Source organism: Bombina bombina, chromosome 4 (genome assembly GCF_027579735.1).
Source record: "Bombina bombina isolate aBomBom1 chromosome 4, aBomBom1.pri, whole genome shotgun sequence".
NCBI lineage: Eukaryota > Metazoa > Chordata > Amphibia > Anura > Bombinatoridae > Bombina > Bombina bombina.
This window is the reverse complement of record NC_069502.1, coordinates 170,064,119-170,078,773: the sequence shown is the minus strand read 5'-3', so window position 1 is coordinate 170,078,773 and position 14,655 is coordinate 170,064,119.

Here is a 14,655-nt window from a genome sequence, read left to right as displayed (position 1 = left end):
CAGAGCCACCTTCATTTGGCACCGGGAATCATCCGTCCGCAGCAGAGTGAGACAGATCGGAAGTGGGTCTGGTCCGCGGCTGAGGACAAGGTGCGGGTGCAGGAGTTGGTGAGGATCCTCACAGTGTGTACCAGTAAGGAAAGAAGCCTGGGCGCGCAAAGCAAGATAACAGCGCTGATTACTTCTCCCGGATACCCATAGAGAATTATCTGGCCTGGTTCCAGACTTGTGGTTGCTGTGGGAGGGATTGCCGGATATTAAGGAAAATGGCCACACTAGCGAACAGCAAGGTCTACGCTGGTAACTTGGTAAGCGTGTGCTGAGCGAATGAGGAGTGGAGTCGAAATCCCACAACAGTCAGCTGAGTATTACCAAAGTATTTAGTGGGACCACATTTCGTTAAAAAAATTCATATAAAGAAGCCATATTGACTGTTGGGAATGAACGCCGGTTACAGCCACATGATTGCAGGCTAATTTGAAAACCCTGGGAAATATATGACCATTGGTCCTGGTGATGCTAAGTTAAAGACACAGCACGCTAACTTACAACTAAGGCTTTACCCAAGCGCAGATGATGTACAGGTTGTATGGTGAAAAGTCGCACTTATGATTAACAATAGCTGTACTGGGTTTTGTCGAGTCACATTTAAAACCATGTGTGATGTTCTACTTGTTTTCAAGCTCTAAATGTATGTCTCTGAAGTAAAAGCCCAGTTTAATAATACTACTGGACCATAAATATTAGTTGCTGGTAATAAAGTGAAGTTTACCTGAAACAAGTTGGAACTATGTAATACAGGACATATTGTGTCATTTTTCTGCTGGAATAGAAAAGGAGAAAAAGAAAAAAAGGGACAGACTTCATATGGTTGTTACTCTGTCTGGGGCAAGTTGTTTGTTTACAAGATATCCTGATATCTCCCCTGTTGGACATTCTTTACATTTATTAAGTATCTTAGGCCTAGATTTGGAGTTTGGCGTTAGCCGTGAAAACCAGTGTTAGAGGCTCCTAACGCTGGTTTTAGGCTACCGCCGGTATTTGGAGTCAGTGATTAAAGGGTCTAACGCTCACTTTTCAGCCGCGACTTTTCCATACCGCAGATCCCCTTACGTCAATTGCGTATCCTATCTTTTCAATGGGATCTTCCTAACGCCGGTATTTAGAGTCGTTTCTGAAGTGAGCGTTAGAGCTCTAACGACAAAACTCCAGCCGCCGAAAAAAAGCAGGAGTTAAGAGCTTTCTGGGCTAACGCCGGTTCATAAAGCTCTTAACTACTGTACCCTAAAGTACACTAACACCCATAAACTACCTATGTACCCCTAAACCGAGGTCCCCCCACATCGCCGCCACTCGATTAAATTTTTTTAACCCCTAATCTGCCGACCGCCACCTACGTTATACTTATGTACCCCTAATCTGCTGCCCCTAACACCGCCGACCCCTATATTATATTTATTAACCCCTAACCTGCCCCCCACAACGTCGCCGACACCTGCCTACACTTATTAACCCCTAATCTGCCGAGCGGACCTGAGCGCTACTATAATAAAGTTATTAACCCCTAATCCGCCTCACTAACCCTATCATAAATAGTATTAACCCCTAATCTGCCCTCCCTAACATCGCCGACACCTAACTTAAATTATTAACCCCTAATCTGACGACCGGAGCTCACCGCTATTCTAATAAATGTATTAACCCCTAAAGCTAAGTCTAACCCTAACACTAACACCCCCCTAAGTTAAATATAATTTTAATCTAACGAAATTAATTAACTCTTATTAAATAAATTATTCCTATTTAAAGCTAAATACTTACCTGTAAAAAAAAATCCTAATATAGCTACAATATAAATTATAATTACATTGTAGCTATTTTAGGATTAATATTTATTTTACAGGCAACTTGGTAATTATTTTAACTAGGTACAATAGCTATTAAATAGTTAAGAACTATTTAATAGTTACCTAGTTAAAATAATAACAAAATTACCTGTAAAATAAGTCCTAACCTAAGTTATAATTAAACCTAACACTACCCTATCAATAAATTAATTAAATAAAATACCTACAATTACCTAGAATAAAACCTAACACTACACTATCAATAAATAAATTAAATACAATTTCTACAAATAACTACAATTACATAAACTAACTAAAGTACAAAAAATAAAAAAGAACTAAGTTACAAAAAATAAAAAAATATTTACAAACATAAGAAAAATATTACAACAATTTTAAACTAATTACACCTACTCTAAGCCCCCTAATAAAATAACAAAGACCCCCAAAATAAAAAAATGCCCTACCCTATTCTAAATTAATAAATTTAAAAGCTCTTTTACCTTACCAGCCCTGAACAGGGCCCTTTGCGGGGCATGCCCCTAGAAAATCAGCTCTTTTGCCTGTAAAAAAAAACATACAATACCCCCCCCAACATTACAACCCACCACCCACATACCCCTAATCTAACCCAAACCCCCCCTTAAATAAACCTAACACTAAGCCCCTGAAGATCTTCCTACCTTGTCTTCACCTCACCGGGTATCACCGATCGGTCCTGGCTCCGATATCTTCATCCAACCCAAGCGGGGGCTAGACATCCACTGAAGAAGTCCAGAAGAGGGTCCAAAGTCTTCCTCCTATCTGGCAAGAAGAGGACATCCGGACCCGCAAACATCTTCATCCAAGCGGCATCTTCGATCTTCTTCCATCTGGTGTGGAGCGGGTCCATGTTGAAGCAGCCGACGCGGATCCATCCTCTTCTTCCGGCGTCTCCCGACGAATGACGGTTCCTTTAAGGGACGTCATCCAAGATGGCGTCCCTCGAATTCCGATTGGCTGATAGGATTCTATCAGCCAATCGGAATTAAGGTAGGAATATTCTGATTGGCTGATGGAATCAGCCAATCAGAATCAAGTTCAATCCGATTGGCCAATAGAATGCGAGCTCAATCTGATTGGCTGATTGGATCAGCCAATCGGATTGAACTTGATTCTGATTGGCTGATTCCATCAGCCAATCAGAATATTCCTACCTTAATTCCGATTGGCTGATAGAATCCTATCAGCCAATCGGAATTCGAGGGACGCCATCTTGGATGACGTCCTTTAAAGGAACCGTCATTCGTCGGGAGACGCCGGAAGAAGAGGATGGATCCGCGTCGGCTGCTTCAACATGGACCTGCTCCGCACCAGATGGAAGAAGATCGAAGATGCCGCTTGGATGAAGATGTTTGCCGGTCCGGATGTCCTCTTCTTGCCGGATAGGAGGAAGACTTTGGACCCTCTTCTGGACTTCTTCAGTGGATGTCTAGCCCCCGCTTGGGTTGGATGAAGATATCGGAGCCAGGACCGATCGGTGATACCCGGTGAGGTGAAGACAAGGTAGGAAGATCTTCAGGGGCTTAGTGTTAGGTTTATTTAAGGGGGGTTTGGGTTAGATTAGGGGTATGTGGGTGGTGGGTTGTAATGTTGGGGGGGGGGTATTGTATGTTTTTTTTTACAGGCAAAAGAGCTGATTTTCTTGGGGCATGCCCCGCAAAGGGCCCTGTTCACGGCTGGTAATGTAAAAGAGCTTTTAAATTTATTAATTTAGAATAGGGTAGGGCATTTTTTTATTTTGGGGGTCTTTGTTATTTTATTAGGGGGCTTAGAGTAGGTGTAATTAGTTTAAAATTGTTGTAATATTTTTCTTATGTTTGTAAATATTTTTTTATTTTTTGTAACTTAGTTCTTTTCTATTTTTTGTACTTTAGTTAGTTTATGTAATTGTAGTTATTTGTAGAAATTGTATTTAATTTATTTATTGATAGTGTAGTGTTAGGTTTTATTGTAGGTAATTGTAGGTATTTTATTTAATTAATTTATTGATAGGGTAGTGTTAGGTTTAATTATAACTTAGGTTAGGACTTATTTTACAGGTAATTTTGTTATTATTTTAACTAGGTAACTATTAAATAGTTCTTAACTATTTAATAGCTATTGTACCTAGTTAAAATAATTACCAAGTTGCCTGTAAAATAAATATTAATCCTAAAATAGCTACAATGTAATTATAATTTATATTGTAGCTATATTAGGATTTTTTTTACAGGTAAGTATTTAGCTTTAAATAGGAATAATTTATTTAATAAGAGTTAATTAATTTCGTTAGATGTAAATTATATTTAAGTTAGGGGGGTGTTAGTGTTAGGGTTAGACTTAGCTTTAGGGGTTAATCCATTTATTATAGTAGCGGTGAGCTCCGGTCGTCAGATTAGGGGTTAATAATTGAAGTTAGGTGTCGGCGATGTTAGGGAGGGCAGATTAGGGGTTAATACTATTTATGATAGGGTTAGTGAGGCGGATTAGGGGTTAATAACTTTATTATAGTAGCGCTCAGGTCCGCTCGGCAGATTAGGGGTTAATAAGTGTAGGCAGGTGTCGGCGACGTTGAGGGGGGCAGATTAGGGGTTAATAAATATAATATAGGGGTCGGCGGTGTTAGGGGCAGCAGATTAGGGGTACATAAGGATAACGTAGGTGGCGGCGCTTTGCGGTCGGCAGATTAGGGGTTAATTATTGTAAGTAGCTGGTGGCGACGTTGTGGGGGGCAGGTTAGGGGTTAATAAATATAATATAGGGGTCGGCAGTGTTAGGGGCAGCAGATTAGGGGTACATAGGTATAATGTAGGTAGCGGCGGTTTACGGAGCGGAAGATTAGGGGTTAATAATATAATGCAGGGGTCAGCGATAGCGGGGGCGGCAGATTAGGGGTTAATAAGTGTAAGGGTAGGGGTGTTTAGACTCGGGGTACATGTTAGAGTGTTAGGTGCAGACGTAGGAAGTGTTTCCCCATAGGAAACAATGGGGCTGCGTTAGGAGCTGAACGCTGCTTTTTTGCAGGTGTTAGGTTTTTTTTCAGCTCAAACAGCCCCATTGTTTCCTATGGGAGAATCGTGCACGAGCACGTTTTTGAGGCTGGCCGCGTCCGTAAGCAACTCTGGTATCGAGAGTTGCATTTGCGGTAAAAATGCTCTACGCTCCTTTTTTGGAGCCTAACGCAGCATTTTTTTGAACTCTCGATACCAGAGTTAATTTTATGGTGCGGCCAGAAAAAAGCCTGCGTAGCGTTAACAGCCCATCTACCGCCAAACTCCAAATCTAGGCCTTAATTTGGTAGTTAAGTTTAGTTAGGTTAAGCATTTTGTGTTTGGTCTGGTGAACTAAGTATTTTCCTATTATACTGAGTATGTATCAAAATTGGGTGTAGCAATATTATTTCAACAGTGTTGCAGATAAAAGATAGATTATTTATATAAATAGGCTTGAGAAAACTTATTAAAAGTGAAATATTTCTGTCTGTTTGTGTAAGCTAGAACTGACAAGTCATAAAGCGTACTGCATTGTATATATGCTTATAAGTTCACACAGGAATTAGAGAGTAAGATCCTTTTTTTTTCGCTCTTTGGGGCTACAGGAGATAGCTGAGGGCAATCTTTGAGTAAATAATCCATAAAGCAAGGCCAGGAATAAGATTACTGACAATCTAGGATAAAGGCCCGGCCTGATAAGATTGAGCTTTGGTGTGCTGGCTGGAATATTATTGCTTTTCTTTCATTCTTTTTGGGCGGGCTACCGCCCCCTCTCACTTTTTATCCACATTGTTGTGGTTCTTTTTTTTAAGGGTTACATACACGTTTTTTTTCCCTTTGTCTTGTTTGTTCATTTTTTCTTTTGAGGTACGGCTCCACTAATTATCTTTTTTTTATTTTTTTATTTTCTCCGCATGAGTACTAAGTTTGATAATCCTTTGTAATCTCTTTAGGCTTAAAATGCACGTCACTGCGCACTAATCTTTTACACGGGTATCTTCTACACTTATTTCACGTACTGGGCTATTCAGATAATAATTTCTCACGATAGTCATATGAAATCTATTGAAACGTGACACCTAATCCAAACAGAAGCAACTTATTTCTCTAGGTCAGTGATGGGGAACCTTGGCACTCCAGATGTTTTATAACTACATTTACCATGGTGCTTAGGCACTCTGCTGTCCAGTCGAGCATCATGGCATGGGAAATGTAGTTCTGAATCATCTGGAGTGCCAGGGCTCGCCATTTATGCTCTAGGTCATACGGGGGGGGGGGGACTGGAATAATGCCCCTCTTCCATTTCATCCAAAACTCGCTGGTGCCTAGTTTTACATGTAATTGCTGTTTTCTGGTGTTCACCATAAACACAGTATCCCTTAGTTGAATGGTTGGATTATCTTTTATGAAAGGGGATTTATGTTCTCACAAGAGAACCTGCAGACAGTATTTATGAAGCAGTATTCATCAGACCGCTGCTTCCTACACTCGTCTCCACCTCTTAGGTGGAGAATTTATATCTCCCCAGTCTCGTCCGACCAGGGAGATTGACAGCTCCTGCCTGCGTGTGATTGGCTGTTCCCTGGCAGGGGGTGGGATTGCACTTGAGCACAAAATAGTGCTTATGTGCTATGTTGAATTCTGCCAGCAGTTTGCTGCCCGCCAGAGGCGAGCTGGGGCGGACCGGAGTCAATATGTACGCCCCTCTCCGCCCTTTCTTGATACATCTAAGTGCTACAGGGGCTGAGCTATGGGCTCTGAAAAAGCAATGAAGAAGTTTCTCTGTCTGTTGACACTTCTTCATTGTGGGGTGACATCTACATCTAAAAACAAATACCAGGTTCTAGAGAATAAGGAAAGTGGTGCATACAGGGAACTTAAGGGAAATGTCCTCACATCTTACGAAAACAGAGACTATCTCCCTGCCATCCTATACTCTCAAGAAATACATTACAGAATACTGTGTTCAGCTTTCTGGATATCACACAAGGCAAGCCAGGATTGAGAGGACCTTAGAAAAAAGTATATATTGGAATAGGGATGGATTCCTCAAAAATTATACCTTTAATGTATTAGTTATAAAATTGTATTTTTATTAACAGGACCCATTAAGCCCTATATGCCTATTCATCTTGCTAAAATAACAAGTGTAGTAAATTAAATTTTGGAGAATTTTTAAGAATATGTTCCTGAAGGCATACATTTTTAAAAAATTGCATATTTTGACTTTTTATTCTTATTAACTGGGTATTTGGGTGAGAAAACTGGTTTGTATCAGAAGAATAGGACCATATATTTGGAAAAAAGATATATCTTTAAAGTAGCCAGAGACATATTCCAAGAAGATGTAGTGTCTTTGTCATTAAGCTTAACAGGCTAGGGCTAGCTGTAAATTAGTTTGTCTGTTGCTCCCAGAAGTCACTGCAAGCACATTTGTATCACAAAAGAAAGGTATTTTACAGCAAAAGCAGGCAACAAAATAATGAAAGTATATGGTAAGGTTGTTCTTTTTTAAATATGCATAACTAAACACTATTGACAACATTGAGTTTGGTGATCAGGATCCACCAAACCACAAGTTATTGACTAAATATTGACAACAAAATGAATACATCAAATTCAACAGCCAAAGGAACAGATCAATCGATAACACACATTAATATGCGCATGTTCAGACCCAAAAAACAAGATGGTGCTGTCCATTCCAACAATGGGGATGGCCCTATCTGATGACAATTGAATCATGCCAAATAAAAAAATATAGTGAATAGGCCATCATCATTAAATGTAGAGACACAAAAAAAGAGTCCACAACCCATTACTCCTGGGAATTACTCTTCCTGGCAACTAGGAGGAAGCAAATATTCCCAAACCCCAACAAGCCTTATAACACCACTCTCAACTTACTAGAAACTAGTCTGACATATAGCCAAGGAAAAAGGAAGGAAAAGTATTAATAGCAAAAAAGAGCAGGGAAAAAAACAAAACAAAATAAAGTTACCACCAGAAAAAAAAGGGTGGGGTCTCGTTGACTCTCTTTACCATGAAATACATTAATTTATTGACACCCCAGGCAAATGTGCAGGGTGGTATTGCACAAGCATTTAACCAGAAATGCTTGTGCAATGTTAAATGCCATAGCGTATGCTGTCGGCATTTAGCTTTGCAGGGCACATATGATTCGCTTTAGCAAACAAAAGAAGCCCCCTGAATAATGGACTGATGATCCAGCCACCAAGACAGAGACTGTATTGTCTTGGGGTTCAAATAAATCCTCTGAAAAAGCTATGTATTATTTCCTGCACCATTGCCAAAGCATACAAAGCTGAAGAGGCATCCTGTGAAAACAAGCAATAGCATCCAATGGGGCAATCATTAGGCCTAGAACTGGTCTAAGAACAAGAAAACTCTTTGTAAAATTGATTTAGCAACCATGCTGCTGAAGAAACAACAAAAGTCTGTTGGTGTGAGATGCTGCTAAATGAAAAGATGGAGCCTGTACCAAGAAATCGTCCAGGTAAAGAAACACTGACATACCCTGGGCTCTTATCACAGACAAGAGAAAACCCAGAACCTTTAAGAAAATATTCTGGGAGCAGTAGCCAGACCAAATGGAAACGTAGAAAACTTAAAATGTTTGTCCAGTAATGCAAATCTTTGAAACTGATGATGATCCTTGTGAATAGGAACATGAAGGTATGCATCCTTTAATCCCTTCGCTACGGGAAATTTCAGAGAAGAGTTTGCCCAAAATACAAAAATTTTTAGCATTTTTGCAGTCACTTAATTTTAACAGAAATATAGCAGCGATATCCTATAAGACAAGATGGAAGAGGCCCCTCATGGTGTGATATCGTAAGGAACAAGACAAAACAAACGTCCTTGCACATCCAATGCAATAAAGCGCAAAGCCGAGACTTTAGAGCTGCTCGGCTGACTCAAACACGCCCGCTGGAACACAAGGCCACCACGAGGATCGTCACAAGTGATGTCTCAAATGGAGCAGGAGAGTCAGCCAATCCAGAGGAACCTCCTGCTCAAGTTTCCCACGCACAGGAAGCTCAGCTAAGCTGGAAGTTTTCTCATTCTTTAGTTACCTGTCAAAACCCAAGGTATTGATCTAGGCTCATTTTGGTATATTTTATGGCACCATTTCACCGCCAAATGCGATCATATAAAAAAATCATATTTTTCACAAATCAAATTTTTTCACAAACTTTGGGTTTCTCATTGAAATTATTCACATGCTGCTTGTGCAATCATGAAGCAAATGATTGTAAAAGCTCCTCTGGGATCACCTTTGTTCAGAAATAGCAGACATACATGGCTTTGCCATTAGTTTTTTTGGTAATTAGAATGCCTCTAATTGCAGCTGCGCACCGCACTTCTATTATTCCCGGCAGTGAAGGGGTTAATCAGGTAGGTTATCCTCCCACCTGACACCTCCCACCCCCCTGATTCCTATCTAATTCCTCCACAACAGCTCTCTTGACTCCCTCACCCCCCGGGGCTTAGTTTTTAGTTTAAATGTTTTATTAGGTACTTTGCGTTGTGGGGGGTTGGTGGTTGAGGTGTTAATAGGTTAATTAGATACTTTGCATTGTGGAGGGTTTGCGGTTGAGGTGTTAATAGGTTAGATACTTTGTTTTGGCAGTTTAGGGGTTAATACATTTATCAGGTAGTTTGTGATATGGGGGGATGGCGGTTTAGAGGTTGATTTTGCAAATGCGTTAGGTGTTTGTTAAGGCTTCCAGGGAGTTACGGTGCTTTTTTACTGAGTGCAAGGGTTGCTGCACTAGCATATGTGTGGCAACCTAGAAATGGTGTAAAATACCTCCATTCTGCGCGTGTAAGTCCTTGCGCTGCATATGTCATACAGTCATACTGACTGGCGACGCCAGTTGTATGCTAGTTTATAGGAGTAAAAACTGCGGCCGACATGTAAAATATATGAGCTTAACTTGTCTGCTGTGCCGTATATGTGATCGCTCGATTAGATTAAAAATTGTCGACGCTGGGATTTTCCCCCGTCGCTAAATATGTGATCAGGCCCTATATCTTTGGAGAGCATGAGTGGCATTGTGAAACTAAGGCAGCTATCCCTTAAAATTTACTGCCCCCTAAAATCCTTGTATTTCCAGATAATAATTGAACCATAGTGCTGTACACTGTCTAGATATTTTATGTGACATGAGGGGCTGTAGTTCTATCATGTGTGTTTGCTCTAGTGCACTGATTACGTGTTTCCTTTTTTTTACTGACCTAATGTCAGCAAATAGCAGCATGCATCTCTTTAGACTGTGGCTTACAGAGATTCCTGGTGTGTAGTTCTAAATGAATACATTCTTTCCTGAGTACTGGGGCATCCCAGAGATCAGCAAACAAAACATTCCTTTCAGTCCACGTTTTAACAAGAAAATATGACCAGATTCCAATTCCTCTCCATCTTTTGAATGATCGGGAAGTCCTATGTCAAACGCCAGCTGCTGTTTGCAGACACGCTTATTCACTTCTGCAAGAAAGTACACTTTACTTACAATGATAGATAATTGTCCTGCTCAGAATTTTTTCACAGCCATATACACAACTGAGTTGCTTATGCAGCTCACATTGTGCAAATTAAGTTTTGGTGTTTATTTACATATGCACTGTCTAAAGAATACAATATACTCTTGTTGCATGCAGAAACTGCTTAAAGGGAAACTGAACTAAAAAAAAAGTTGGGATTAATCAAATAAACTATGTGAAACAATACACTTGTCAATGTACTCTTCGTTTTAAATAGCTACCATTTCAACACAATCGTTTCTAAAACTTTTGTCATTTTCCAAACCCACTCCGTGGGTACCGTTTCAAGGTGTCCTATCCTGGCTAACAACCCAGGTAGGAATATGGCGGCATTTAGCTGCGATGCTCCTGCACAAGCTTCATGGACATCAATGAATATGTCACTCACTGGACGCCCCTATAGAATCTATTGATTCCAGTGTTTAGATTATGGCATGCGCGATATGGGCAGATGAAATGTGCATGCGCTACATAACGAAACAGTCTGTTAATTATATTCATCCAAACGGCTGCAGATTGGATGATGAAGACGATGATAGTACAGCCCATATTAGTGGGTTGCTTGAATGACGTCAAGATTAAAACTATTAAAGGACCAGTTTACACAGTAGATTTGCATAATCAACAAATACAAGATAACAAGACAATGCAATAGCATTTACTCTGAATTTCAAATGGGTAGTAGATTTTTTTCTAACACATTTCAAAGTTATGTATATTTCCACTCCCCCTGTACCATGTGATAGCAATCAGCCAATCACAAATGCATAAATGTATAGTCTGTAAATTCTTGCACATGCTCAGTAGGAGCTGGTGACTCAAAAAGTGTAACTATAAAAGACTGTGCAAATTTTTTTTAATGAAGTAAATTGGGAACTTGTTTAAAATTACATGCTGTATCTGAATCATGAAAATTTAATTTGACCTGAGTGTCACTTTAAGTTCATTTTTAATATGTTACTTGCATCATTTGGCAGTGAAAGTAAGTGAATGTTATAAGTTTAATCCTGATAAGAACATTTATATAATCATTGTACACATAAAAAAAATACAGTAGTCCTTTAACTTTTTTTTCCTCAGAAATTTTAGTCATTTGCTTTCTTTACTTTTTAACGGGGTCACAAATAACTTCAAAAGGAACTTGTAAAAGAGAAGATAATGTATTTGCAAGTGATTGTAAACACAGTGATACCTCACAGTTTACTTTATAGAAGACCCACTTGACAGAAGAAACCCTCTTCCAAGCAAAACACAGAACAGAATCAAATCATGGTGCCGCACATCACACATTTAAAAAACCAATGAAAAAGTGGAGATTTTATCAAAACCTCATGCTTGATTATAACATGATTTAGTTAGCTTGTTTGAGTGTTTTAAAGGGACATTATACTCTAAAATGTTCACCCCTTTAGGGCTAGATTACAAGTGAAGCAGTATTTTGCTATAGCGAAAACTCCGCTAGGATTTTCATTTTTGTGCTAGCCGGGATGCACTGGTATTACAAGTTGAAAGTAAACTGTTTTTTTCTCCAGCGGTAACCAAAATCGTGCTTAAAGTTGAAATTTGAAAATCGCGATAGCTTTTTCACATTCCCCATAGAAGTCAATAGAGAAAAAAAGTGGAAAAAAACACCCACTCTTACGCGCAAAAACAATGACATATTCTCTTTAGCACTAACCCATCATGTAATTATGAATATTTCATATTTAATCTTGCAGTCCTCACCTCCTGTTTCTCAACCTTCTACCCTTCTAGATTGTAAATTCCCACGGGAATAGGGCCCTGGGGCCGGACTGGGAATAAAAAGCAGCCCTGGAAAAATTGCAGACCAGCCCAACAACCCTGTAATCGTTTACAGATATATATATACAGTGGATATAAAAAGTCTACACACCCCTGTTAAAATGTCAGGTTTCTGTGATGTAAAAAAATGAGACAAAGATAAATCATTTCAGAACTTTTTCCACCTTTAATGTGACCTATAAACTGTACAACTCAATTGAAAAACAAACTGAAATCTTTTAGGTAAAGGGAAATAAAAATAAACAAATAAAATAATATGGTTGCATAAGTGTGAACACCCTTAAACTAATACTTTATTGAAGCACCTTTTGATTTTATTACAGCACTCAGTCTTTTTTGGTATGAGTTTTTCAGCATGGCACATCTTGACTTGGTAAGATTTGCCCACTCTTCTTTGCAAAAACATTCTAAATCTGTCAGAATGCGAGGGCATCTCCTGTGCACAGCCCTCTTTAGAACACCCCACAGATTTTGAATTGGATTCAAGTCTGGGCCATCCCAAAACGTTAATCTCCTTCTGGTCAAGCCATTCCTTTGTTGATTTGGATGTATGCTTTGGGTCGTTGTCATGCTGAAAGATGAAGTTCCTCTTCATGTTCAGCATTCTAGCAGAAGCCTGAAGGTTTTGTGCCAATATTGTCTGGTATTTGGAACTGTTCATTATTCCCTCTACCTTGACTAAGGCCCCAGTTCCAGCTGAAGAAAAACAGCCCCAAAGCATGATGCTGACACCACCATGCTTCGCTGTGGGTATGGTGTTCTTTTGGTGATATGCAGTGTTGTTTTTGCGCCAAACATATCTTTTGGAATTATGGCCAAAAAGTTCAACTTTGGTTTCATCAGATCATAACACCTTTTGAAAAATGCTTTTGGGAAACTTCAGATGTGTTTTTGCTTCCGTCTTGCCACTCTACCCCATAGCCCATACATATGAAAAATACGGGCGATTGTTGTCACATGTACCACACAGCCAGTACTTGCCAGATATTCCTGCAGCTACTTTAATGTTGCTGTAGGCCTCTTGGCAGCCTCCCAGACCAGTTTTCTTCTCGTCTTTTCATTAATTTTGGAGGGACATCCAGTTCTTGGTAATGTCACTGTTGCACCATATTTTCTTCACTTGATGATGACTGTCTTCACTGTGTTCCATGGTATGTCTAATTCTTTTTGGAAATTCTTTTCTACCCTTCTCCTGACTGATAGCTTTTAACAATGAGATCCCTCTGATGCTTTAGAAGCTCTCTGCTGACCATGGCTTTTGCTGTAGGATGTGACAAACAAAATTTCAGGAAAGACCTACTAGAACAGCTGAACTTTATTTGGGGTTAATCAGGGGCACTTTAAATGATGACAGGTGTGTACTGACTCCTATTTAACATGATTTTGAATGTGATTGCTTAATTCTGAACACAGCTACATCCTCAGTTATAAAAGGGTGTTCACACTTATGCAACCATATTATTTTATTTTTATTATTTTTATTTCCCTTTACCTAAAAGATTTCAGTTTGTTTTTCAATTGAGTTGTACAGTTTATAGGTCACATTAAAGGTGGAAAAAGTTCTGAAATTATTTATCTTTGTCTCATTTTTTTACATCACAGAAACCTGACATTTTAACAGGGGTGGGTAGACTTTTTATATCCACTGTAGGTGAGAGGAAAGGGAATCTATATAAAATTCTCATTCAGAAAGAAGGAAATTGGATCTTTAATCTGGGATCCCTAAAGCCAAAGGGAAATGAACGAGGAGTTAAATTTAGCTCCATTTCTAGGATAATACTGTATTCAAACTTGATATCTTTTCTAACTCAATGTTTTAGAATAAATAAGATATACTAAGCATTTGAATAATTTGCATTTTCAAACAGGACATATTGTCAAATATTTAAATTCTGTTTTGCCATTTAAAGTGTGAAATTGTTCTTGTTTTTCTAAAAATTGCCACAACAAAAGACCACAAGCAGTTAAGTAGATAAAAAGTTTCAAATTCACCCGATAGGCTGAAGGAGAAAGAATTTCCCTTTAAGAGCAATGACGATAGGAAATGACGTTGCTGAATTCAAACCGGACGAAGCCCCGTGCAATGGGTAGGGGTGAAACGAGCGTAGCAGACGCAGCAGAAGTATTACCGCTGACAAGTTTACAAGGGACTTTCCCCACACCGCCATGGCCAACTAAACAGCTGATATGCTGACTGCAGAGGACGCTGAAGGTAAAAGGATGTGGCACCAGAAACCCCACATAAGTCTGACATGAAAAGAGCACCGTAAACGGAGAACCAAACGGAGGGTAAGAGTATATGGCAGACGCTGCCTAAATCTAACACGCTGTGAAAGGTGCTACTCCCTGGTATCGAATGGTCCATTTTTTATGAATGTAAAGGGTTTGACTAAGGACTGTGCAATACATGCTTTGCTTTACTA